The following is a 25,100-nucleotide window of genomic DNA, read 5'->3' on the forward strand; positions in this document are numbered from 1 at the left end:
ACTGTGATAGTATTATCTACGTACGAAAGTATAGCTCCCTATGATGTTTCATTGAGAATTTAAAACCGTTCTTTTTAGGCTTGTTATTGTAAAGTGATGTGAGAAGTCATTTAAGTTCAAGGTTGGGACGATTGTTTTCTTCAATTTCCAGTCAGCATTTGAGTGGCTTTTTTGAAGGTTAGGCTTATGTTGGTAAGCCACAAATGTTGACATTTACTATAAATAATTTACACAACCTTGCACAAGCAAACGAGAAAACTTAAGTTGCTGTAGTTGTGTTGGCCTTATTACAAGGTTTTCAGTATGACCATATAACCTAAATGACCCAACAACATCGATAGAAAACAAATGAAGTAAAAGAATGAATACCTACCATAAAGAATATTATACCTTGGCCAAAATGTTCTGCAGCAGGGTAACACTTGGGGCACCCTTTCCCTCACCTAGACCATAAATACATTTTTTGAATAAAATCCCAGGTGTTTTGACACTCCCATGGGTAGTCCATGTCCAAAACGTATATAACTTTTAGACATATATATGTTGCCACATGCCTGGTCTTCCCAACCACGACAACAAAGACTTGTTCTGGGCATTCCCTTTCCCCCAAGGCCAACATAAACAGCTGTAACTGCTGCATGTTTTTCAGAAAGTCTGGTATGTTTGGTGCCAATCTAAAGAAGACCCCCTCCATTGAATATTAACAACTGACTAAATTTCACCTTCACTGTTAAGTAAGTGAAGTTAAGTAAAACTTTATTGATCCCAGAGGGAAATTCAGGCACTCGCTCATAAAACAATGGAAATGTTACAAAAATAGATGTGTATATTGTACAATAAGACAGTAAGAATAATAAGAAAAAGTCAATATATGAAAGTCAACGTAACAAAACCTCATTGAAAAGCTTAATTGCACAGGGTATGAAAGAATCTCTGTATCTTTGGTTTTGAGACCCGGAAGTCTCAACCTGCCACTGCCTCTGGACATCTGACTATTATGAAATAGCTCATAGAGGGGGTGGGTATGGTCCTTCCATACCGCGTCCAGTTTGGGCTCGAGAAGGCTGTGCATAAACCGAGTCAATGGAAGGCAAGGGTTCCCCGACTTCTCTCTCCGCTTTCTTAATGATGCTGTTAACACGATCTATTTCATGTTTGTTACATTCCCACCCCAGCAAAACAAGCAAAAACGTCAAACCCCGCTAATGGTACAATTATAAAACATTTCAAGGATGTCATGACGAACATCAAAATTCGACATCTTACGGAGGCAGTACAATCTAGAAATCAACTTTTTAACCAATATATCAATATGATCTCCCCATGCCAAGTGATCATTCAGCACTACCCCAAGATACTTATATGACGTTACACGATCAACTACATTTCCTTTGACAACAACAGGGGGTGGAGGAATAGTATTGTGACGAAAATCAATAATCATTTCTTTGGTCCTAGCAACATTTAATTGGAGGAAGTTAAGGTCACAGTAGTTCACAAAAGACTGAATTTGACGTAAGTAAGCTTCATCACCATTACCATTGACTAAGCCAATCATGGCAGTATCGTCAGCAAACTTGATGAGTGAGCACCCTTCTTCTGATGACCTGGCATCGTACGTGTAAAGTGTGAATAGGAACGGCGCTAGAACTGTTCCCTGGGGTGCCCCTGTATTTGAAGGAATAACATCGGAGAGACACGAATGGCTGAGTTTCACCAACTGAGTTCTGTTAGTTAAATAGTTTAAAATCCAGTGAATAAAACCACCGGGAACGTCCGTATTCTTAAGTTTACTGACTAAAATATGTGGTTAGAAAGTGTTGAATGCAGACGAAAAGTCGAAAAATGTCACACGGGCAAAATGTCCTCGGCAAGAATGTTCTAAATGAGAATATAGTTTTTGAATGATTAAAAGAATGGCATCTTCACAACTTCGATCTGATTGGAGTATGCAAACTGGAAAGGATCTAAAAATGGAGTTACGAATGGTCAAAAGCGTTCTAAAAATATACGTTCACAAACTTTAATTTGCACAGCAGTGAGGGCAACAGGACGTTAGTCACTCAAACATGATATTGCACTGGTTTTAGGTACTGGTATGATACATGATTGCTTCCATACGTTATAGGTATAACACGGGTCGTGAAAGATTGATTGAAAATATACGTTAAAATGTTCGAAAGTTTTAGCTTTCGAACTGCGCACTACCAATGACAAGTAGCGAAAGCGAAGTTTGCCCCTCCCTGCCCCGATCGCCAATAATGATCATTACGCTACTGCAAAAAAATTGACGTGAAACTACTTCTTCGCGTTCTCAAAGAAAATCACTGAAGCTACATAAAAGAACTACCATACTACAGTGAATTAAAGCGGTAATGACAGAAAACGTAATCGCGCGTAACGATATTTTTTCAAATATGGATTTGACTGCACTTAATAGAAAACTATATCGTCTCTGCTTAAAGCAATCTGATATCGTTCAGTCCGCCTCCATTTTTAGTTCTGATGACGTCATATTGAGTCATATGTAGGTTATGACGTTATAGGTACGTCAATATGTATTTTCAATAAGCGACTTTGATTGTTTGGGGTCATGTTTCTAACTTCCCATCATATATGTTGAGGGTATAAAACCAATCGTATATGAGCTGTTACAGAGCCTCGAATTATCGTTGGCGTCCATTTTTAATTTATGTTAATTGATATCATATTCAGTAGGTACACAACAACAATATCAAAAAATAAAATCTCCTGTTGCAGTTAGTTCTAGGTTCACCTCCATTTGTCATGGACTACTACCCTAAACCCCGCCTACATCGGCTGTCAATCAATCTTCGATATTTCCGAGGAGGGGATTGTCAGAGGGGACCTTGTCCGGAGGGGGAGGGGGGCAATTGTCCTGGGAAATTGTCATGGTTGGGAAATGCTCGGAGTGGGAACTCTCCGGGGGGCAATTGTCAGGGTTGGCAATCGTCTTGGCGGGAATTGTTTAGGGGGCATTTGTCAGGATTGGGAATTATCCGGGTGGGAATTGTCTGAGGGGGGATCGTCGGGGGGGGGGGGTAATCGTCAGAGTGGAATTCGTCCAGGGGGAAGCTGTCCGGGAACCGTATCAAGTCTGTATCATATGACGTTTAGATTACCAGAATGAAACTAAATGGTGCTGTTAGCTCCAGAATGCTATTTTGTTATCTGTTTTAGAAAAGGCCAATTATTAGAGACAGTATATTTGTATCTCGATTGCCCTTTACAGGTACCCTAAAAAGTTCATCGGGACGCATCTAAAATATGTCCCTCTTTTCCCAGTGAGAACACTATTGCATCTTCGTTATCCATCTTTTTAAAACAAGATACTTTAATACGCAATGGAACTGAATCATCTTATCTTCAATCTATAAAGATATACAGTATAGTCATATATCGTAATAATGATAATATCAACTAACTAAGAAACAATTAAACGATACCACGGGGCAAACTTCGTAAGATTTTTGTATTTGTTTGTTGTGTAAACAGTGACTGTCATACAACGGTAGTAAAGTACGTTACAAATTTAGTTTGTGGTGCAGGCTAAGTAAATAGCGATAATAATAGGCAAGCAAGTTCCTGATTACGAAAGGTAGGTTAGATGTTAAAATATATGTTCATATTAATATAGTAAGTTATGATAACGAAAGATAGATACGAAAATAAGTATATTCATATTAAGAAGCAAAAAACAAGCAACCTTTAAAGAACGGGAAGCCCTGTTATTTGAAGTCCCTTTTTCTCATGTTCTGATATGTAACTTGTGAAACACGTTTGTTTTGTTATTTTTTATGGAAATCACTGGTTTATACGACTGAAAATCATCTATTCCTTTAGTAGTTTATCATCAAATGACAATAGATGACACATTATTGATTTAAATGTTACTGTAAGCTGAACTTTGAGCTGAGTTTATCACAGTGTCTTCACCAAGCCAATGCTTGTCAAGTCAAGTCACAAGTATTTCGCTCATGTCAAGCGTATAACAGCAGCTTATATAGTCATTCTAGACGTAAGCCTAATGATAATCGACGACCGATGCTCAACGAGGCATCTTTGTCAAGTGATTCGGGTCCTGTGAATGACGTGTTTCAGTGAGCTCTTGTTACAATGTTATGGAGGCTACTCTTTTCTACAAGAGTAGCCATATATACTTGGCAGCAACTGAAGTAATCTTGTACCATTATGGAGGGCAGGAGTAGAGGGGTAGCTAGGGGAGGGGATAGGCCGTCAAATATATGTCTACCACCCCCAGTCATATACACTGGGCAGTAACTGAACTTCAGTGAGTAAAACCGGTGTACTTTTACTCTCTCAATACGCAAATATGACGTTAATACAAAATCAAAGATTTACTTACTCTGTACAGAGACTAATCTTGTATCATAATGGAGGGCAGAGTAGGAGCAGAAGGGTCTATACGGGAGGGCAATAGGCCCTCAAATATTTGTCTGCCACCCCTTGAAATTATCGAAACTGGAATAGAGATAAAAATTACAGTATGAAACATTATTGCCTAGGTTTCCTTTTTTCTGTTGGTTTTATCTGTACCAGGCGTTAACATCCGCTCCAACTGTTATTACCAAGTACGCAATATAATATCTGAGGGTTGCTCAGAAGGAACATTGAACCCAGAATTTTTTTTAAACATTCTTGGTCGAATTAACCCTGCTTATACCTCGACTTTTGACTATTATTTTCGAAAACAAAAAGGATTTTACATCTTGACATTTTGTGGTTTTATTTCTGATATTTGATTTTTCTTATAGAACAATTTAGAATGATATCGCAACCTTCCACGCTTTATAGAAATTGTAACGTTTCTCATAAAGTTTTGACGATTATCTCGAAATGTCGTCACCAAACGTTTACTGAAAATATGAATTTCATTAAAAATGGAACATTTGATTACCTCGCATTGTTTGGCTAACAAAGGATCCAGCCGAATGACTCAGTGATGCCTTAAAGTAGCCTACAACCGTAGATGAGTGGACCTGGTGTCCTCGACACTGAGGAATTTCTTGATCTAACAAGTGAACTAAAGGAAGGTGTGATAATGCACCCCCCCCCTTCTTCCCTCCAGTCGCCCCTTCCGACTCACACACCTCCCTTTGACACTCCAGGTATTCGGTCTGTCGGTACAACGAATATCACCTGCATGTAATTGTGTTATTATACTAATTCACGTCACAAGAACACTCCGTCTTCAACGCAATCCAATTCCATGATATTAAACTACATGGCTATGCACTGAATGTAAGGAAAGATAGAACAAACACCGTCTTTAACCATTACGCCCCCATCACCATCCCATCCCTAGTAATTCCACAGTATATGTGACTCCATGTGTGGCTCCATGTAGTGGGTCACGTTTTTCATCGTATATCGAGTGAAATATAGGCTTACTTTGTACTATGGAAACTGTGTACAACTAGCGCATTGTATGTAAATACTAACAACATCGAACAAACAGACAAGTCGTTCCAGACCCCAGGAAGAGTACACAGTTTTCTGAGACATTAGGGAGCAAAACACTGCTTCGTGATAACATGTACCGAGATACCAAACTAATAGGTAGCGTGGTTTAGATTTCAATTCTAACCAGTACTTTACATACGGAGTAGTACTACAACATCCTTAGTTTAATAGTGTAAGTATAAATGCAATGTACAAACAAAACAACAATAACTCACCTCTTTTAAGTTCAGCTGGGGTTAACAATGTATAATTTTATATATAAAGCATTATTATACAAGTATATATGAACAACGGAAAATGGCTAGGAATGAAAAACAATGAAACACAAAGAAAAAGAGGATTTTAAGTTTTAAACAGTAAACAATATAATCAGCATCTCATGAATAATCATCAACCAGATACATACACATGAGAGGGTATAAATATATCATTTTCAGTGAATTAGGGTTTACATTACCTTTCACATGAATGTTCTGTATGTAAAGGCGAACATGAATTATGAATGGTTGGGTATACGTCATGGACAGAAACGAATCATACAGTCTCTGGCCCTATACATCATACAAAGTTCACTAATATATTGGTCACTCAGCCGCTTGAGGAATTCTTTAAAAAAAAAAAAAAAAAAAAAACGTAAATACCTTGATCTGCAGAGTAAAATTGTTATTAATCAGGGAAAAAAAATTCAACCATAGCAGTACCATATATGTCGGACACCACCAAGAAATCAATTAAATCCCTTTATAAATCGAATGATTGCTTCTGAAGGAAGGTCCATTACACCCTAGCAATCCCTACCTATAAACTCTTTTTCAGGCTTGCTATTGTAAAGTGATGTGAGAAGTCATTTAAGTTTAAGGTTGGGACGATTGTTTTATTCAATTTCCAGTCAGCATTTTGACCCATTACATACACAGTAGGCAAATATGACGTCATTCGGTCAGACCACATAATATAGCTTGTATAGGCAAGCAATACTAACTAAGGAAACCTGTCGTAAACAATTGTCAACAATATAAGTACGGTTCATTATTATTATAATATATTAAGTAACGACAGTTAACGATAACCCTTGTGTATGGTATATTCTCTAAAAACTATGGCAAGCCAAAGGGGGAGGGGGAGGGGAGGGGGGGGGGAAAGGGTGGTCGACCGCCCATCTTCCTTCACGGAATTGTTGTGGCGTTCAGCCGGTGCATAATTACACCACTGCTACAGTAATCCCTGTCTCTTTTTCAACCTTAAAAAATATGTATTAGCAAAGCCTTGCGCTTAGAACTACATATATGGATGACATTTATATTCTAAATACGCCTCAAAATGCACCGATTGACGTCTTAACTTTTATTGGGGGTGGGGAGGATGGTTGGACCCTAGACCCGCTACGTGATAGTCGGCTTGAATGACCACGGGGCATCATCCTCTCATTTATGAAATCTTTGGTTCGCATCTAGTCCTTTTTGGAATGGTTCAGGTTCCTAACTTAATCCATCAATGGGCAAGTTTGAATATGTCCTCCACTTTTGAAATCCTGCGCAAGCACCTGTCTATGACCCTGCATAGAGCTGTAGTACATGACTATATCGGGACATACAATGTAGTGTCTGTGTTGCTCCATACCTTGCAAGGAACTGTCACGGAATGAAGAGAAGGGAGCTGTCACTGAGTACTTTGCAGTAACTTGATCTGTCATAATATATAATGAGTGTAAATCATAATTGTAATTAATTAATCATAAAGGTGTTGCTTCATACCTTGCAAGGAACTGTCACGGAATGAAGAGAAAGGGAGCTGTCACTGAGTTCTTTGGTATAACTTGATCTGTCATAATATATAATGAGTGTATATCATAATTGTAATTAATTAATCATAATCAGGGAGCTGTTACATATAGAGCTCCCTGCTATAATTAGGGAGCTGTCACTGAGAAGAGCTCCCTGCTATAATTAGGAAGCTGTCACTGAGAATAACACCCTGCTATAATAAGGGAGTTGTCCCTGGGAAGAGCTACCTGCTATAATTGAGGAGCTGTTACATATAGAGCTCCCTGGTATAATTAGGGAGCTGTTACATATAGAGCTCCCTGCTATAATTAGGGAGCTGTCACTGAGAATAGCTCCCTGCTATAATTAGGAAGCTGTCACTGAGAAGAGCTCCCTGCTGTAATTAGTGAGTTGTCCCTGGGAAGAGCTACCTGCTATAATTGAGGAGCTGTTATACATAGAGAGCTCCCTGCTGTAATTATGGAGCTGTCACTGAGAAGATCTCCCTGCTATAATTAGGGAGTTGTCCCTGGGAAGAGCTACCTGCTATAATTGAGGAGCTGTTACATATAGAGCTCCCTGGTATAATTAGGGAGCTGTTACATATAGAGCTCCCTGCTATAATTATGGAGCTGTCACTGACAATAGCTCCCTGCTATAATTAGGAAGCTTTTACTGAGAAGAGCTCCCTGCTATAATAAGGGAGCTGTTACTGAGATATCTCCCTGCTATAATTAGGGAGCTGTTGCATATTGAGCTCCGTACTGTAATTAGACATCGGTCTTCGAGAGAGAACCCTGTTATAATTAGGGAACCCCCTCGTTATTATATGTAGTTTATGTGTTTGCATACGTATATGCATACAGGATCAAAGTATCAACATATAACTATATCAGTGATATAGTAAATTGTTTGTTTGTTATGTAAATATCGAGTGACGGAAGGCTATATACATATTGTGAGTAGCGTGATATATATTCAGATTTTTATCGCCGTTAAAAGTAAACATTACACGACGATTGCATATATGTTTGCATGGACTTAAGTGTGTTCTATCACTGCAGGTACACAGTAACTCAGAACAGAGCAAAATGAACGAATGCTACACATTTCATGTGCGATACTTCCTCAGCGCTAACTTAGGCCTCAAATCTACAAGTCATTCACTTTCTTTGAAATGAGCGTATAAAATAGAGACGGGAGACGTTGGGGGGGGGGGGCAGAGGTGTGAAAAGGTGAAAGATAGTTCCACTAATCTAGGCATGTCTTCGTATGTAAGCTTCATTTTCATCATGAGACTATATCCTCGCTGTTCGCGAGTCAGGAGAGGAATTAAAATAAATCGAGGCAGATAAAGGTGCTCATTTATACATTGTGTACCTCTGTGTCATGTTCAGACCAAGTTATAAAATATTACATATCATAACCAACACCTCAATCGTGTCTAAGCACTTAATTATATAAATGTAATACTCCATTCTCTTATATCAAATCCGCCAACTTCTTGTCTAATTTCAACATTCCTGGTGGACAAATATGGAACGCGAAAAGGGAAACCACATTTCGTTGTCTAAACTAAGTTTGTTGCTGTCTAAACTAAAGTTGTTGCTGCTGTTTTATCATGTTGTTGCTCAAACTTACGTTGTTGTCAATACCTACATTGTTGTCTAAACTTACGTTGTTGTCTAAACTTTCGTTGCTGCCTAAACTTACGTTTTTGCCTTAACTTACGTTGCTGCCTAAACTTACGTTGTTGTCTAAACCTACGTTGCCGTCTAAAGTTGGTTCCGTTGTCTACTAACGTTATTGCCCAATCACGTGATATAAAAATATGGGCTACTCGCGCGAAATTCAACTTGCGCTGTATATACATACACGTCGTTAATTTGCTGACCAATTACGAAATAGTCAGTAAGATTGACATGTATCCCAACCCAATTACAAACCGGTAAACGCTCTCCACCATGCTACATACATGAGCTGACCCCGTCCACTTTGCTCCTCTAGTAACTTCCCGTATATGCGAAGAACAAAGGCGGCCTTGTCCCAGGGAGTTGTTATGGAACTCCTTGCTTGTCCATGGGACTGTTTTCCTAAACCCAGGCAGCAAGAACCTACCCCCTGCGTACAGTAATCATATGAAGCCCATGTGGTAAAGCAATTGTTGAACAGCGCCGATGGCAACAATGTAAGCGCGAAAAGAGCAAACTGATTTCGTTGTCTAATCTAAGTTTGTTGTTGCCTAAACTAAAGTTGTTGCTGCTGTTTCACCATGCTGTTGCTCAAACTCACGTTGATGTCTAAAATTCCGTTGTCTAAACTTACGTCGTTGTCTAAACTTACGTTAAACTTAGCAACGAAATAAGTTTGCCCTTTTCGCGTTCCATAGACAAATGCATTTAAATCCCCACTCCCACCCCCGAACGCTACTAACCGATATAGTGGCGGGTGGTAACACCGGATTGTTAGCAGGCGCGTATCCAGGGAGGGGGCGTTGGGGGCGCGCGCCCCCCGGGTAAGAAAAGGAGGAGAGAAAAAAGAGAAGAAAAAGGAAAAAAGAGGGGGAAAAAGAGGAGGAGAAGAGGAAGGAAGGGAAAAGAAAAAGAAGAAAGAGAGAAAAGGAGAAAAAGAGGGAGTAGAAGAAAAACGCCAAGACACCGGGAAGAGAAAGAGGAACAGTGACATCATTACAGCGCTGGTCCCTATTATATACACAGGGTAGCCAGTGACGGATCAAGGATTTCGGAAGGGGCGTTTGCCTCACCCTACCCCTTACACCGACAATTACATTTTTGACGTTTGCTAATGTAAACAACGAAATGTCTTATGTAGATGGAGAAAAAGGCATGGAGGTCCAATTATGTCAAAACTCTCTTTTACATTAGAAATGGCGAATTAGGGGCTGCAGCCCCCCCCCCCCCCCCCCGCGCCTCCCACGCCTATGTGTGTAGTGTTCGGTTTCGGAAATATCTGCTATTTTTTTCATTTCCTTCAACCAAGTTTTATAATAGCCGTTGTAAGAGGTTTTAACATGGGCGGCGATCCGTACTTCCGAGTGGGGGGGGGGGGGGGGATATGACCTTGTTGACTATCTAAGCGTAGCGCCACCATGTGTTGGCGCGAAGCGTACAAGAAAATTTTGGGATTAACAAACCCTCTAGATGGCTGGAAACGGCACTTCCCGAGGTTTCCAAGCGGCATATTCCCAACTTTAAAATAGGGATATCATGTCCGAAATATCTCATAATCAGGATCCAAAATAATTTTTTTTTTAATTTCGGGTGTTCTTTTGGGAAAATTGCCCCTGTCAATCTTGTTTCAGGCGCTACGTTAGAATGTTCGAGAACTCTTTGATATTATTCGATGAAGAAAATGGCCTCATGCAGGCTATTATAGGCCTATACACATGCAATACACAATTACACATAGTTACATTCCTAGATACCGATTGCTAGGGCATCCAGGTGAAATGTGTATTTAGCTTTACCGTGGTAACGTGAGATTCTCAGCTGTTCGAGGGAACATGTACGTGTGTAGGCCTACTATAGGGCCTATATGAATCATCGAGGTAAATGAATCTGGAGGATTCATGTCAATTGGGCGCGCGCGTACCATGCATGGAGGGTCATGTGATGTGTTTCAGGGTGGTACTAATATATTACTCTCCCCATTACGCATGATGATTTCACCCAACTAGTACGTAAATGTGTATGCGTGCTTAGAGCAGCAGACGACGTGCACCCGTTACCTAGCAATAACCTTGCCTGTAGCCTGACGTGTAGCTATATTCCCGTCGAGCAGCATTAGGCTCTGTCCCATGGAGAATTCCGTGGTTGCACTGAACTAAACATTTCCCCACAGCAACACGTCCAGTTCAACAATCCTTTTCGACAAAAAATCGTTCTTGAAATACAATTCAGACATCGACATCGACATTTTCCGCTGCAAGCCCAATGTATCTATACTTGTTCTGTGCCAGCATGTCTAACGTTAGCATTATTAGCACTATTTCGTAGGCCTGAAGTACCAGTACCTTCTTATGCCGTTAGTTCCATGTCCGAACCGACAAATCTTTTACGAAGTAACTAACACTATTCTCGAACTGCTACAGAGAAATATCAGTTTGGTACTACCCTGGAACACATCACATGACCCTCCATGCATGGTACGCTCGCGCCCAATTGACATGAATCCTCCAGATTCATTTACCTCGATGGATATGAATACTATGAGGGTGCATATATGTACTATATCAATACCGTGGGCGCAATAATACATTTTGTTGTTCTAGGGCCAATGAAGCCTACAGTCAACTATTCTTGCTTTATAAAGACGCTTTATTTGAAAAGATCGCACTGCGTTTATGGTAGGCGAGAAATGAAGCTAAAAAAGAGCCGTACAATAACGATGATGCATAAATGTAGGCATGAAAATATTCTTATCCCTGGCATTTGGTGGGGGAATATGGTGTATTACATCCCCTCCACCCATTTTCATGGGGGGGGGGGATATATCCCCCCTTCCCCCCAGGATCGCCGCCCATGGGTTTTAATATTTGTACACCAATAAATTAACTGTCTGAATTTTCGAAAATTTCTGACCAACATTCTTTATCACACTGCCCTCTTCTCGTGCAATTTTGACCGGTCTGTTAGGGGTTGAAGGTTTTTCTATATTGGTTGTCCATAGATGAAATTTTGTGCAACATTATGGGTATGTTTTGAAGTGAGTTTATTCACGAAAAATGTGAATTTTCAAATTCTGAACAAATAATGGGCTTGGAACCTTGAAAAGTGGGCCTGACGGATATTGTGGGCCGCGACGTAGAATCACCTATAAAAAGCAATGATCCACAGGACATGCGATGAGGTCGAACATGATTTGTGACTGGTGACAATCTTCAAAAAGGTTATGGATGGAAAAAAAAAACTATCGGGAAATACTTGCAAGGTTCTCAGGCAAAAAGTGTACATCTGGTTGGTCATTTTCAAGCCCGAGAGGTGCCATTTCCGGTGATCTGGGTGGTATCAAAACCAGAAATTTTCTTGTACGCTGCGCGCCAACCGATGGTGGCGCTCCGCTTAGATAGTAATTCGCGCCCCCGGGTTAGAAAATCCTGGATACGCCCCTGGTTAGGATAATACTGCTTAATGTTTCTTCCTTTGTTTTGAGATGTGACAGACTCGAGTTTTGGGAACATATTGTTTCACTAATCAGTTATTACTACAAATTAACAGTAGACAGTGATTATTTCACCAGTATATAGGTGTAGGATATAAAGCTACAAACACAACCAGCTGCTTTAAGTTAAATCCATCATGCTCTGATCAGGAGTATCAATTCGAATTGAGAGTTGGGTGGGGTAGGGGGCATAAATAGGAAACATGAATAAACCGAAGGAGTCGACTTGGCGCAAAGCCTTTTTGGGTGGGGTTCAGGGGCGAATCCCCGCCAGTGGTCCAGGAGTCGGACTCTACAAATCTTCAGGTTTACTTCTGTTTGGTGCCTGAATTGATGTGTCATATTTAATAAAAGTCACATTTGACAAGATTAGCCTTGAATTAAAAAGACTTATCTATTTCACCTCCTGATGTAACTTATGGCATTAATCATGATTATTCAGATTTAAACTTAAACCCAAAAGGAAACATCTACACTTTGAACACAAGGTTATCTAGTTATCCAGACATATACAACATGCACACATATGGTATTATAAGTACATTTGAAAAGCACTATTTGGTATTCAGGTACATTCACTTCATCGGAAACAACAAATCATAAAAATAAATATAAACATCAGGGTGTAGCCTGGGTAGAATTCCTAGCAGCAGTTAAGGAACATCGAGAAAAAATGTATCGTCCATATGTTACATAGCGATGCTTTGATGTGCGGATATACGGTACCAGGCGCTTTCTCAAGAAATTTGAGTGGGTTGGTCATTTCCAAAAAGGGACCGTCATGACACTATCTAAGGACCTACTGTGGGTAGGGGAGGGGGAATGAGCTGAGTGAGTGGACCGTGCATTCTTAGTAAAACATTGTGGCACTAATATAGGGGATAACAGTGAAACATACGTAATAAGTATATTTATGAACCGTAGTTTCACGTAAGACTGCTACACTGTTCATGCAGGTTAAATCTTTGGAGCTCTCTACCTTTATTTTTATTATAATCCCCCTCTGCCCCAGCCAGCCCCCCCCCCCTCTGAAAAACCACCAGAAACAGTAGTCGCATCAGAGATCGTGCATATACGTGATGAGCAGTTAAAGTAAACCTTATGTTACTTGACCGCCATTCCTACACTACGTGCCTAGAATCTCAGAGTTTGCACACTACAGACTAATTAAATCAGAAGAAATGATATGAACATTTATCGTAGGCCTACTTTCATTTAGAAAGTGTAAATCTCAAAGGGCAGCTACCCATGCGCAGGCTACGGCCCTGAATACTAAACTACTGCGTGTAAAGAGCAATGCACTGACCCTGTTAGGAAAGATAAAAAAATTACCGTTTATAACCATCGTCCCCTCCATCCCCCAAACCCCTTCCATCTCCTCAACCCCCTCTATCTCCCCAACCCCACCATATCTCTCAAACCCCTCCATCTCCCCAACCCACTCCATCTCCTAAACCCCTCCATCTCCCTCAAACCCCTCCTACCCCACAAGACCCCTCCATCCCCACCTCATTCATCTCCCCAACCCCTTCCATCTCCCTCACACCCCTCCATCCCCCACCCTCTCCAACTCCCCAACCCCCTCCCTCACACCCCTCCATCCCCCCACCCTCTCCAACTCCCCAACCCCTCCATCCCCACCCTCTCCAACTCCCTAACCCGCTCCATCAAACCCCTCCATCTCCCTCACACCCCACAATCCCCCACCCTCTCCAACTCCCCAACCCGCTCCATCTCCCTCACACCACTCCATCCCCCACCTTCTCCAACTCCCCAACCCCTCCCCAACCCCTCCCTCAAACCCCTCCATCTCCACCCTCTCAAACCCCTCCCTCAAACCCCTCCATCTCCCTCACACCCCACAATCCCCCACCCTCTCCAACCCCTCCCTCACACCCCTCCATCCCCCACCCTCTCCAACGCCCTAACCCGCTCCATCTCCATCAAACCCATTCATCTCCCCTCCATCCCCACCCTCTCCAACCCTCCATCTCCCTCCATCCCCACCCTGTCCAACTTCCCAACCCTCTCCATCTCCCTCACACCACTCCATCCCCCACCCTCTCCAACTCCCCAACCCCTCCCTCAAACCCCTCCATCTCCCTCCATCCCCACCCTCTCCAACTCCCCAACCCTCTCCATCTCCCTCACACCACTCCATCCCCCACCCTCTCCAACTCCCCAACCCCTCCCTCAAACCCCTCCATCTCCCTCCATCTCCACCCTCTCCAACTTCCCAACCCGCTCCATCTCCCTCACACCCCTCCATTCCCCACCCTCTCCAACTCCCCAACCCCTCCATCAAACCCCTCCATCTCCCTCAAACCCCTCCATCCCCACCCTCTCCAACTCCCCAACCCGCTCCATCTCCCTCACACCACTCCATCCCCCACCCTCTCCAACTCCCCAACCCCTCCCTCAAACCCCTCCATCTCCCTCCATCCCCACCCTCTCCAACTCCCCAACCCCCTCCATCTCCATCAAACCCCTACATCTCCATCAAACCTCTCCATCTCCCTCAAACCCCTCCATCCCCCACCCTCTCCATCCCCACCCTCTCCATCCCCACCCTCTCCATCTCCCCTCTCTTTCTCCACTCCTCTAACAATTTATTATATTATACGTAAAGTATAATTATACAAGTATAAATGAACAACGGAAAACTTTCTGGGAATAATAAACAAGAAAAGAGGAATTAAAGTTCAACAGTAAACACAATAATCAGCATCTCATGAATAATCATCAACCATATACATAAACATGAGAGGGTTTTATTACATCATTAGCCTTAACTAACCATCATTGGAATTCATTACATTCTTATTAATTAGGTGTAACATTACCTTTCAAGCTAATGTTCGGTCCACATAGAGGCGAACATGAATTATGAATGGTTGGGCCTACATCATGGACAGAAGCGAAGTATACAGTCTCTGGCCTTATACACCATATAAAAGTATGTTAATATATTTATCACTCAGCAGCTTGAGGAAGTATTGTTTATAACACAACCTCCATTCTTTCTATTTATTACGAAGACCAACATTGTACTACAGCAGTATTGATAGAATAAAAAATATGACCATATATAGTAATCAAGAAACATGAACGTGGAATGTGACCAGAAGAGAACATAGAACAGAATAAACAGATACATAGAATATATAATAATATAGATGTAGGGTTAACAGAAATAAATGGCTAAGATTCAACGCATAAGAATTCTCTTAAGTTTGTAAAGTGATGCCGGTCTGGTGTATGGCAAGCATCAGAGAGCTTCAGTTACAATAATATTTAAGGATTGTTTCACAAGAGTAATCTTGTGGATTGGACAGCAACTGAACAGGTTCTGCTACTCCTCTCTCTCTCGACACTGAAAACATAACATAAATTAATGTTAAAACATGGCACAACAATATTGTGACTGACCACAGCTTACTTTAAAGATGAACGATAGTGATTTTTCAGCATCGACGAAAAAATACGATTTTATTCAAGAGTATTCTAGTTGGTTTCCATATTACACATGTGAAAATTCAAGTCAATCCGATGTTGGGAAAGGCTTAAAAAAAAATCCTAAACTCGTTGATTTTTTAAACAAAAATTGGGCTTTTCGCGAACAGCGATATGATGATCACATGATCTACAGTGACATGTGACGTCATTATGATGATAACAAAGTGAGCTCGGCGTAGTGTACTTCAGCAGTGTGCACTTAGTGTGTAAGTTTAGTTGCAACCTACTCTATACTGGACTCGACAAACAACCTAAACCAGAGAGGAGATTTGATACACTGCGTGAGACATTTAACGGTCTAATTTTAATAAGGTGTTATTGTTCCTGCTTTTTCTTGTCGTTTTAGTGAAGCCGACTGCCCCAATGTAAATTACGGAATAATCGGTCATAGAGCCATCTCGGGCCCAATTGAAATTTGCGTGTGGCAAGGTCACTAAAGTAAAAAAAAGTTTGAAAGATTGATGCTTTTATGCCGCATTATTTATATATATCCCGATAAATGCAACAGTAAATGTTGGAACTGGAAGACATGTCAGACGTGAACAACCTAATGACTATGTGAGGAGAGAATCCACGTGCAAATTTCAATTGGGGCATGGACGTCGCTTAGGCAGAGTTTTTTTGGGCAGAGATGTGTTCATACCCTCCAAACCACTTTAAATGTAATACGAATAGGAAATGTGTGTATGCTCGAGCGAAACAAAACATCGTGTAAGTCACACTTAGCGCACACTGTCACTTATGTTTGCACAGTGTGAAAGTACCGTTTGCGGACCTACGTTAAGTTGGGCTAGAATACGATTCCTCCTGAAGCCCAAACCACGAGGCATGCATGTGAATAAACGCAATAGGCATTGCATGTAGTGCAAAAATTGTTCGAGCTAGACTAACTACTCGATTGAGTTCAAATGACAAATGGGGTTGTATTTCAAGCTCAATGAAACCTTTCTGTTGGATTTAATGACGCACGGAACAAGGAACGTTTATGTTTTACAGTAGGCCTAGTGCATCGTGACAAGCGAATCTACTTTGTTTAGAACTTTGGATTTTCTTTCGGATGTTATACTAAACTACGTTTGAGACTATCATCACTATTGTTATTGTGCCAGTTTGACTGGTAAGTGAGCACATTCATACATCACTCTGTATAAAACCCGCCAAAAACGTGATCTTGAGATTTACGTTACTTTGGGTCAGCTTGCGAGTTACCTCTTCAGATATTGGGAAATCGTTGCGGAATCGCCGCAAATTTCGTAAAAAAACACTTGTAAACACGTGGTGAAGAAATCAAGAAACACCATGATATTCATTATCTATTTATGTCTTGAACATTACGCCGGAAAATAACAGTTATGCTGACACGAAATGCACGCACAGCTCCGTACTGAACAGTTCACAACAGAAAAGATCATCACAGTGACGTCATTCACTGACCTGAGGGCTGTTCAAGGTCGTTGCAGTGTTTGCAAATTCCTAAATTACGGAGACGAAAAAACGATGTTTTAATTCCCTTTTTTATAACTTTCCGGTGTGCTATTTGGAAAATTAAAAAAATATGTTGCTTGGTAACATATAAACTACATTACATATGAAAATGAGAGATTTTTTTTCTGTCACTATCGTTCTACTTTAAGTTTGTGGACAGCAATTAGAATCCTTAGATAGACGTATGGCAACATATATTTATTTATTAGAAATGATAGCAAATTTAAAGCTATGGGTATCCGATGACTGTCAAATTGCTGCCTACTCTACACAATGTTTGTCACATATGAACTCACTACATGTATAACACAGTTCTATGTAACTGATTGATCCCAACAAGAGTATTTCATTTTTGAAATTTGGAATTCAGCATTCAACAATTTAGTCCTGGGTACCCAACAAACTGTGACTGTCTATGTACCTGCATGGTAACTCAACATGCTGATAATAAGTTGGGGTTGATTTGTTACAGCATGCCATATAATCTTGGGAGTAACCCACAGGTGGCAATGCACATATAACTTCAAAGACTTGATACTTCATAGTTTCTCAATTTCAAACACATCCCTGATCAGACCAAGGTACATACTACAAAAACTTAGCTTGCTTGGAATGTCGGCAAGCTTTGTTTTCTACAGAAGTAGAAGTTTTCTTATGAACTGTTAATTTAGGTATCTATTAGTAGCTGTCCCCACTTTAGAGAAATCTTCAATCCACCACTGCATACTACAATATAGTAGTTATGTTTAGTCAAGTTTGTTAGCTCTACTCAATTAAACAAGTGGAATCTTAGAAATGTCATTTGATGTTATTTATAGTGCTAATTAGGCAAGCTGTCTTCACCTACATATAGCCTGTAGATTTCATCAAAGGAGCCCAACACAGCCCATTACCATTTCACAAACTGACTGTTGAGAAGTAGTATGTAAAGTCTCACCAGACTCACATCCACAAAGGAAGTTATGTCAGCAGTGATGTGTTCCTACTTGACTTTTTCTTTCACTTTCTTGGAGGAAATGCACAGAAGAAATGTTGAAAACCGTATCACCTGGAGGTTAAAGAGAAAATACACAATAACTCAACTTTCCATTCACTAGATTTATCAAGGTGAAAATTCATCAGGTCTGTGATCATTTTTGTAACATACATCAACATCTTCCCTTGTGTCTTATTAATGAGTATATATATGAATAGTATAGAGCTGTAATCTCAGGGCAGCAAATATATTGTTTTTAGGAATATGTTTTGCATCTGATATAAGCAATTACAACACTTGTAGTGGTAACTGATCAACTCCATGTTACCTCCCAAGAATTGTGTAGCCCCCCACCCCCCTCCCCCCGATAAAAGACATCTTTTGACAATTGCTGGAAATTTTCTACCAGATTTGTGAGCTATCTTCCATAATATTGCAACAGAAAATAAATGTAGAAAGCACATGTGCTGGAGTTTCCTGGAATTATCTCTTAAATGGCCAGTATTATAACTGGAGTGCAAATAATGTACATCTTAAACAGAACACATTACGAGAATCCTTCAACACTGTTGACCAATGGCTAAGAATGGAATTCTGAATTACTCTGATTTTTACTCTGAGGACATGCATATGGTCCAGACGGTTCATGCATGTTTTTTTATTACTGACTGAAAACAACATATCCACACATTACAGTAAACCCACTAAAGACTTCCATTTGTAATCCCTTAGTATATAGCTCATTGACAAATGACATAAAACCTAGATTATCTTCAGATTTAAATTTGACATCAATTTTATTGGGTTTTAGATGTACTGAGAGGGGAAGGGTAGGAAAGGTTAGGATGGAAACAGAGATTTTATGGTTCCTGTTAGTCATTCTACATGGTTCTAACTTACTGTGGGTATTGTTCTAACTTAGTGTGTGTATGGGTCTCATTTTGTGTGCAGTGACTCTATTTAATTGTTAGGGCACATGCACTTATGAATTAAATTGATTGTTTATGAGCCTGCCATACATTTTACTGGATATTATTTGCGGCAATTAGGCTGACAATCCAGAGGAGTCTGGCTGCTCTGTTAAGACTGATTACTACCATTACCTGCCATCCAACACTATGACACACTGATAAATTAGAAGGGATCAAGTCATCTGAATATTTTGTTCCTTAATTTATGATGGCTACACAAAACAAAAAATGGACCCAGTATACTAAACACATACACCTCTTTGTGTACTTTTACACAATAGTAAGCAATACAATGTATGACTTGTATTGCCTAATATATGGTGTATGTATGTTAGACTGAAGCCATTATCTTCTTCCCTAGGCCCTTAGGGAGTTTGCTGATCAAGCAAGATTCAAAACAATTAATGTTCCACCAGGATTAGGCAGTAACAAAATCACTTTCTACTTCAGAATCAAATCTAATTATAACTACAACCCAGCTTACCAGTCCTGCTATACACTAATTATACACTAATCATTACCATCAGCATATTGTAAGCCATTCTGTGCAAGATCCACATCATGTGACCCCCAAAGATCGTCTCAAGAAAGATTAATCCACATTTACCTAATGAGGAGATAAAGACAAAGACAATAAGAACCATATCTGAACTAGATGTTTTAATGCAAACGATAAAATCCCTTGTTTTTGAGTTTGCCTTTTTAATATTTACTCAACAGTTATTCCATTGCTCACAGATATACAAGCTTATGCTAAAATGACTCAATAATTGCAAGTTCATTCATTTTATTGCAAGGCGCTTTTATTTTAAAGTTGAATAATTTTTGGAAATTTATCCATAAAGAAAACAAAAGGCAAAACTTGGTAACATGTTTGCAATCCTATGGTTTAGACTAATTTGGTCAGCACACTTTCTAATTGACCACTTTTAACGTTGTTTGGTGCAGCAGGCCAATAAAGTTGTTCCCAAATTTCTAACTCTATTACTTTGAAGTCAAGCAAAGTTAGGCAATATTACTGGTCTAGATTGCTTTTTTTTCAAACTATCTGTATACCAGTGTGAAGCAAAGGCTGCTCTATTACATAAATGTTAGTGTTTTTGCTTTCACAACTTTCCCAGTAACTTAATTTCCAACTTTGCCAATATGCAGCAACATGATGCACCCCCCCCCACCCAAACACACTCTTATAACAGAAAAACTGAATTACACAATAACTTTAAGAACAGAAAAATAATACAAATGCATTAAATATTTCAGATGACATAACATGCTGAATCCTAAAAGAACTTGTCATATTGTGTTGTATGATCTTCTGTGATAGAATCGTAAACTGTTGCTAGTCATAGTGCAATACTGAATACCTATCATCATCCTTGACAACTATTTAATATAATGGGATAGGTGGACCTTGCCATAAATTACATAATATCCACTCAACCTGGAGACGTGACAATAGAAAGCCTTCATTAGCATTATATGCTCACACAGGAATGAAACTGTTACATTATGAAACAATGTGTGTCTAATGACCATTAAATTTGGTCAGATTTGAGAGATTAGAGATGTACTTGGCATCAGAATTTCATCTTCTTGAAAACTACAATTATGGTACAATTTGTAGAGATGATGCTACAATTAGGGAAGCACTGAACAAAAGAGGTCTCACAGAATCCCTAAGACACAACTTTTAGCAGTGTTCTAACTAGATTGTTCATATTTTAGGTCTTGTTTTGCAGTGATTGGGGTTGGGGGGGTCCTGGATGATAGACTTTTCGGTGGGGAAATTTCCCTTGAGGGATCATCTGATATGTCATGGAGTAAATATATCCAATTAAAAACTTGCATTCTCATGGAGGAAGGGGATGGGTGGAAGGGGTAAGAATCAGGTGGTGGACCATACAATCATTACCCTGATAATGTAAACTGTACGCATGTCTTCAAAGAGCTGTAATCCGGATATGAAACTGGTAAATCCCTAAACAGGCTGATCTCAGGACTGAATAGTTCCAGTTTACCTGATAATGAGAAAAAACAAAATGCATTTGGTCATCAGTTATAATGTTATTATTTATGTAAATTGACATCACCCGGTCTGCAAGTAGCTTCATTCTACCATGTAACATTGTCAAACACAGAACACAGCTACTATAAACATACAGTATGGTATGCTACTGTAGTTTCAAAATAAATCACTCAGTTATAATTATAATAACAATGTAAAGAAACTAATGCAACTAGAATACAAATATATAGACTGTACAAGATGAGTTCAAGGTCTCATAATGCTTCCCACAGTGTATATACAGCTCACCTAATACCAAACTAATTGACATATAAAGAAACATTAATTTGAAACTGAGACAAGCATTGAATCTTCAATACAATCTTTAACCAATACCACTAGCAATCCAGTCTGGTTTATATTCAATTGAGAAACACAAGTAATAACAATGTAACCCTGAAAACAGATGGAGCCTGAAGAAAACATGATGACTGTTTCGGTCACATAGTTTAGGAACCATTGGTTCACTGTACTGTCTAGAGGTTGATGAATTTGTAGGATTTCGGAAATGATGACATTGTACTATAATTGATTGAGTTAAAGTACATATTTTTCTATCTGCAGACTTTGACATATAGTTGTTATTTCATAACATGTTGTTCGGTGCAGTCCTGTTGTGAGAGGGTGAGGGTTGGGTGGAGGCTACAGTTGTACGTCAGCTAAGTGCCCAGTGAAATATGTGATAAAGAATGATATACTTTTAACTTTGGATAAACAAAGACTTAAAAAAAGTGGATCTGGTGACACAACTGTGCATGGAACTGTGCCTGGCTCTCTATGTTACTGATTTTGTGTACACCTTATTTGAATGATGCTTCTTTAGCCTCACAAGATGTGATTGTGAATCTTAGAACTGGTGTGCGACAGTTTATCAGGAGTTTGGCTAAAATTAACAAAGAAGTAGGAAAGGAGATACAAACCCAACCATAATCTTCAGCTGATATGATAGACATCTTTGAGATGAATATCAAAGGTGGAGTTGATTTGCATTCTACTGTCCAATTTTATAGTTCAAATCATATTTCCAATATTTAAGCAAATGCTAAAAACAGTAATCTCTACTGTACTACAGTCAATAAATATCATAACAAACATAACACATTAAATTTCAAGATTATATCCATAGTTGTGTGACATATGTGTGACCTACCTAAATTAATCAAGGTGTTCTTGTTTGATGGAGTGTTCATTACAAATACTTCTAACACAAAGCTCAGCAATACAGACTTAGTTGACTTCTTTAATGTTTCTACAGCATTATGGAATATCTAAAATGGTATTTCAAGTTTTTTTTATTTTAATCTGAAGAAAATAAATACCTACACAGAAGACATATTTGTAGGTAACCCAAGCTACTTTCATATAAACCAACAAGTTGTCTTCCAGTTTTACAATTCTGGGAGTGTCAGGAGTTCTAGAAGACTTTATTCATATGAGTCTAGAAGGCAATTTTTATTTCAGTTTGGCAAATGGTAAAATGTACCAGAGGGTGTTGAGGTAGCTATTGTGTCATACTGTAGCAAGGTCATTACAAACATACCAAGTACTGGATTAATCCAGCAAGAATCCGATCGTTTTAATGTCCTTACTACAGTAGGGCGTAATCCTGTCAGTTGTATTTTGAGAAGATGAGTTAAAACTTTATATACATTATTTTAGTGAGAGTGAATGGAGATAAAAGAGTATTCCTCGATCTGCGACGCTATCCATAAAATCTACCCCCTTTTTTGAAACGTTATCAATACTGTTCAACACTTACCATTAATGTGATTACCATCACATGGAGGAAATATCAGATGATGAACCATTCATTGTCCTTGTCAACACAGTATGAACGTGACTTCCATCAAAAACTGGTAACTACAGGTGGAATAGGTGATCCCCTAACAGCTCGCTTCATAATTAACCTAATGAAGAGAAAAGAAAGTGATGTGAATGAGATTTAAGTCCTAATTATAGGAGACATTGAGAATGTCAGTCAGAAATAGTCTCTGGCTAACTACCATGTACACATGAACAATCACAGAGAAAAAAATACAGAGGAAGGAAAGTACAGTTCAGTTTCCAATAACCAGGTATTAAGTGTAAAAACAATTAGCCAGTTAAGCATCAAACTTGAACCGGGTTGTCCGTTGTTTAGTGGAAGTGGCACATAAAGGTGTGGTGCAGTGATATAAATGAGCTCCCAAAGGAGAGTCCAACCTCACACGAACCCAACCATGCATGGTTTGGGCTTGACTGAGAAATTTGTGAGATTTCGCACCTCTCTTTCGTATTGAGGACAGAACGTCTTTTGAATTTCCACTCATTAGGAGATACTGTAATTGTATCTAATTTAGTGTGTCAGCTTTGGTGGATGTGTTTTCATATTATTTTTTTTTATTTAATGGCACCAGGCCCTCGAGACTGCATTGGCTACATTGACCTAGTTACACCATTCTCGGGGGGAAGGGGGGTCTCTTTCTAGATTTTAGATCACCAAAGGTTTATAAAGTACCCTGTTCAGCTGGTCAATAGCCATACAATATGGTCGGTTCTTTCTACAAATTTGGCAGATGAAGACACTTATAACCTCAACATTTTGAGTTAAAAGTTTTGAGAGATGAAAAAGTCAAAATTTTGACTTTTGAGGTGAAAATCTTGAGATAAAAATTCCAAATATTGAGAAAGCAAATTCCAAATTTTGAAATTTGGGGACACTTATATATTTTCTTAAGCTACCGTACTTAGTCGCCGAAGTAAGATCAGTCTTGAGACCAATTAGATTTCTTAAATCCAACTGCAGTGACTGGCTCAGCAATGTTTAAAAATTAAACAAGCATAAGTGACAATTCTTTATTCACAGCTGTACATTCTCAGATTAGTAGGAAGTATTTCCAATTGTGTTTATAGTGTTTATAGTGGCTGGACTTACAAGGGTAATGCAAAGCTCTCCAAATCTTCAGTACAGTGTTTTCACATAGTTTCTGGAATCTGCATTTTGAGCACATGAGGACATGTCAGTAATAGAAATACTTAATCTGATTTTACTCTGTGGAATATATAGCTGAGCCCTGGCCGGGTGCTGGGGGCTTCAGAAGAGCTCTGTAACATCTCTTCTACTTCATGTCCTCTTGTACTAAGTATGAAGCATGTAAATACATGTTAGAGAGAAAAATGTAATTTCTATGAAGTATAAATCTAAGCCCTGGTGGGAGTCCCTGGGGACTTTAGCTGAGGCATTTTCACTTTTGGGCCAAAGCCAAAACCTCCGTAAGTGCGAGGGACGGAATTTGATATACGTTTCCATATATTCCAGCTCAACAGTAGTGAAATATGAAAAATCCAGTAGTAGGTTAAATAAAGAGAGTAACATACAACATAATAAAACAATTGAAACATTTTCAAAATTTAACATGTTGCCATAGCAACGAACATTAATTGGCGCGAGGGACGGAATGATAAAAACTGGGTGTGCATGCACTCCAAACATTTGACGTATTATTATCAAATTTAGGAGGAATCTATATCCAATCATACCATTTATAACAAGATCAATTACTCTTCTGATATTAACTGAAATGTGTTTTAAAAATCTCATAGCTAAATTAGGTTACGCTTTAATTTCACAAAAAAAGTCAGTGCGAGGGACGGAATGC

General features: G+C 39.4%; 1 protein-coding gene and 1 long non-coding RNA gene across 2 annotated transcripts in view; one reads left to right on the forward strand and one right to left on the reverse strand.

The window, feature by feature from the left end:
* LOC139970099 (uncharacterized) overlaps positions 1 to 25,100 on the reverse strand; it is a 377,392-nt gene that overhangs the window by 190,114 nt on the left and 162,178 nt on the right. The window contains exons 3-4 of the long non-coding RNA XR_011793996.1: positions 23,222 to 23,369; positions 21,310 to 21,415 (exon numbers count right to left, since the gene is read on the reverse strand). This is a non-coding gene — a long non-coding RNA (uncharacterized lncRNA). The remainder of the gene's footprint in view (positions 1 to 21,309; positions 21,416 to 23,221; positions 23,370 to 25,100) is intronic.
* Positions 1 to 25,100, forward strand: part of LOC139970041 (uncharacterized) — a 242,036-nt gene that overhangs the window by 8,669 nt on the left and 208,267 nt on the right. The window lies entirely within an intron of this gene.

The sequence above is a fragment of the Apostichopus japonicus genome, chromosome 7 (assembly GCF_037975245.1).
Source record: "Apostichopus japonicus isolate 1M-3 chromosome 7, ASM3797524v1, whole genome shotgun sequence".
NCBI classification, from domain to species: domain Eukaryota; kingdom Metazoa; phylum Echinodermata; class Holothuroidea; order Aspidochirotida; family Stichopodidae; genus Apostichopus; species Apostichopus japonicus.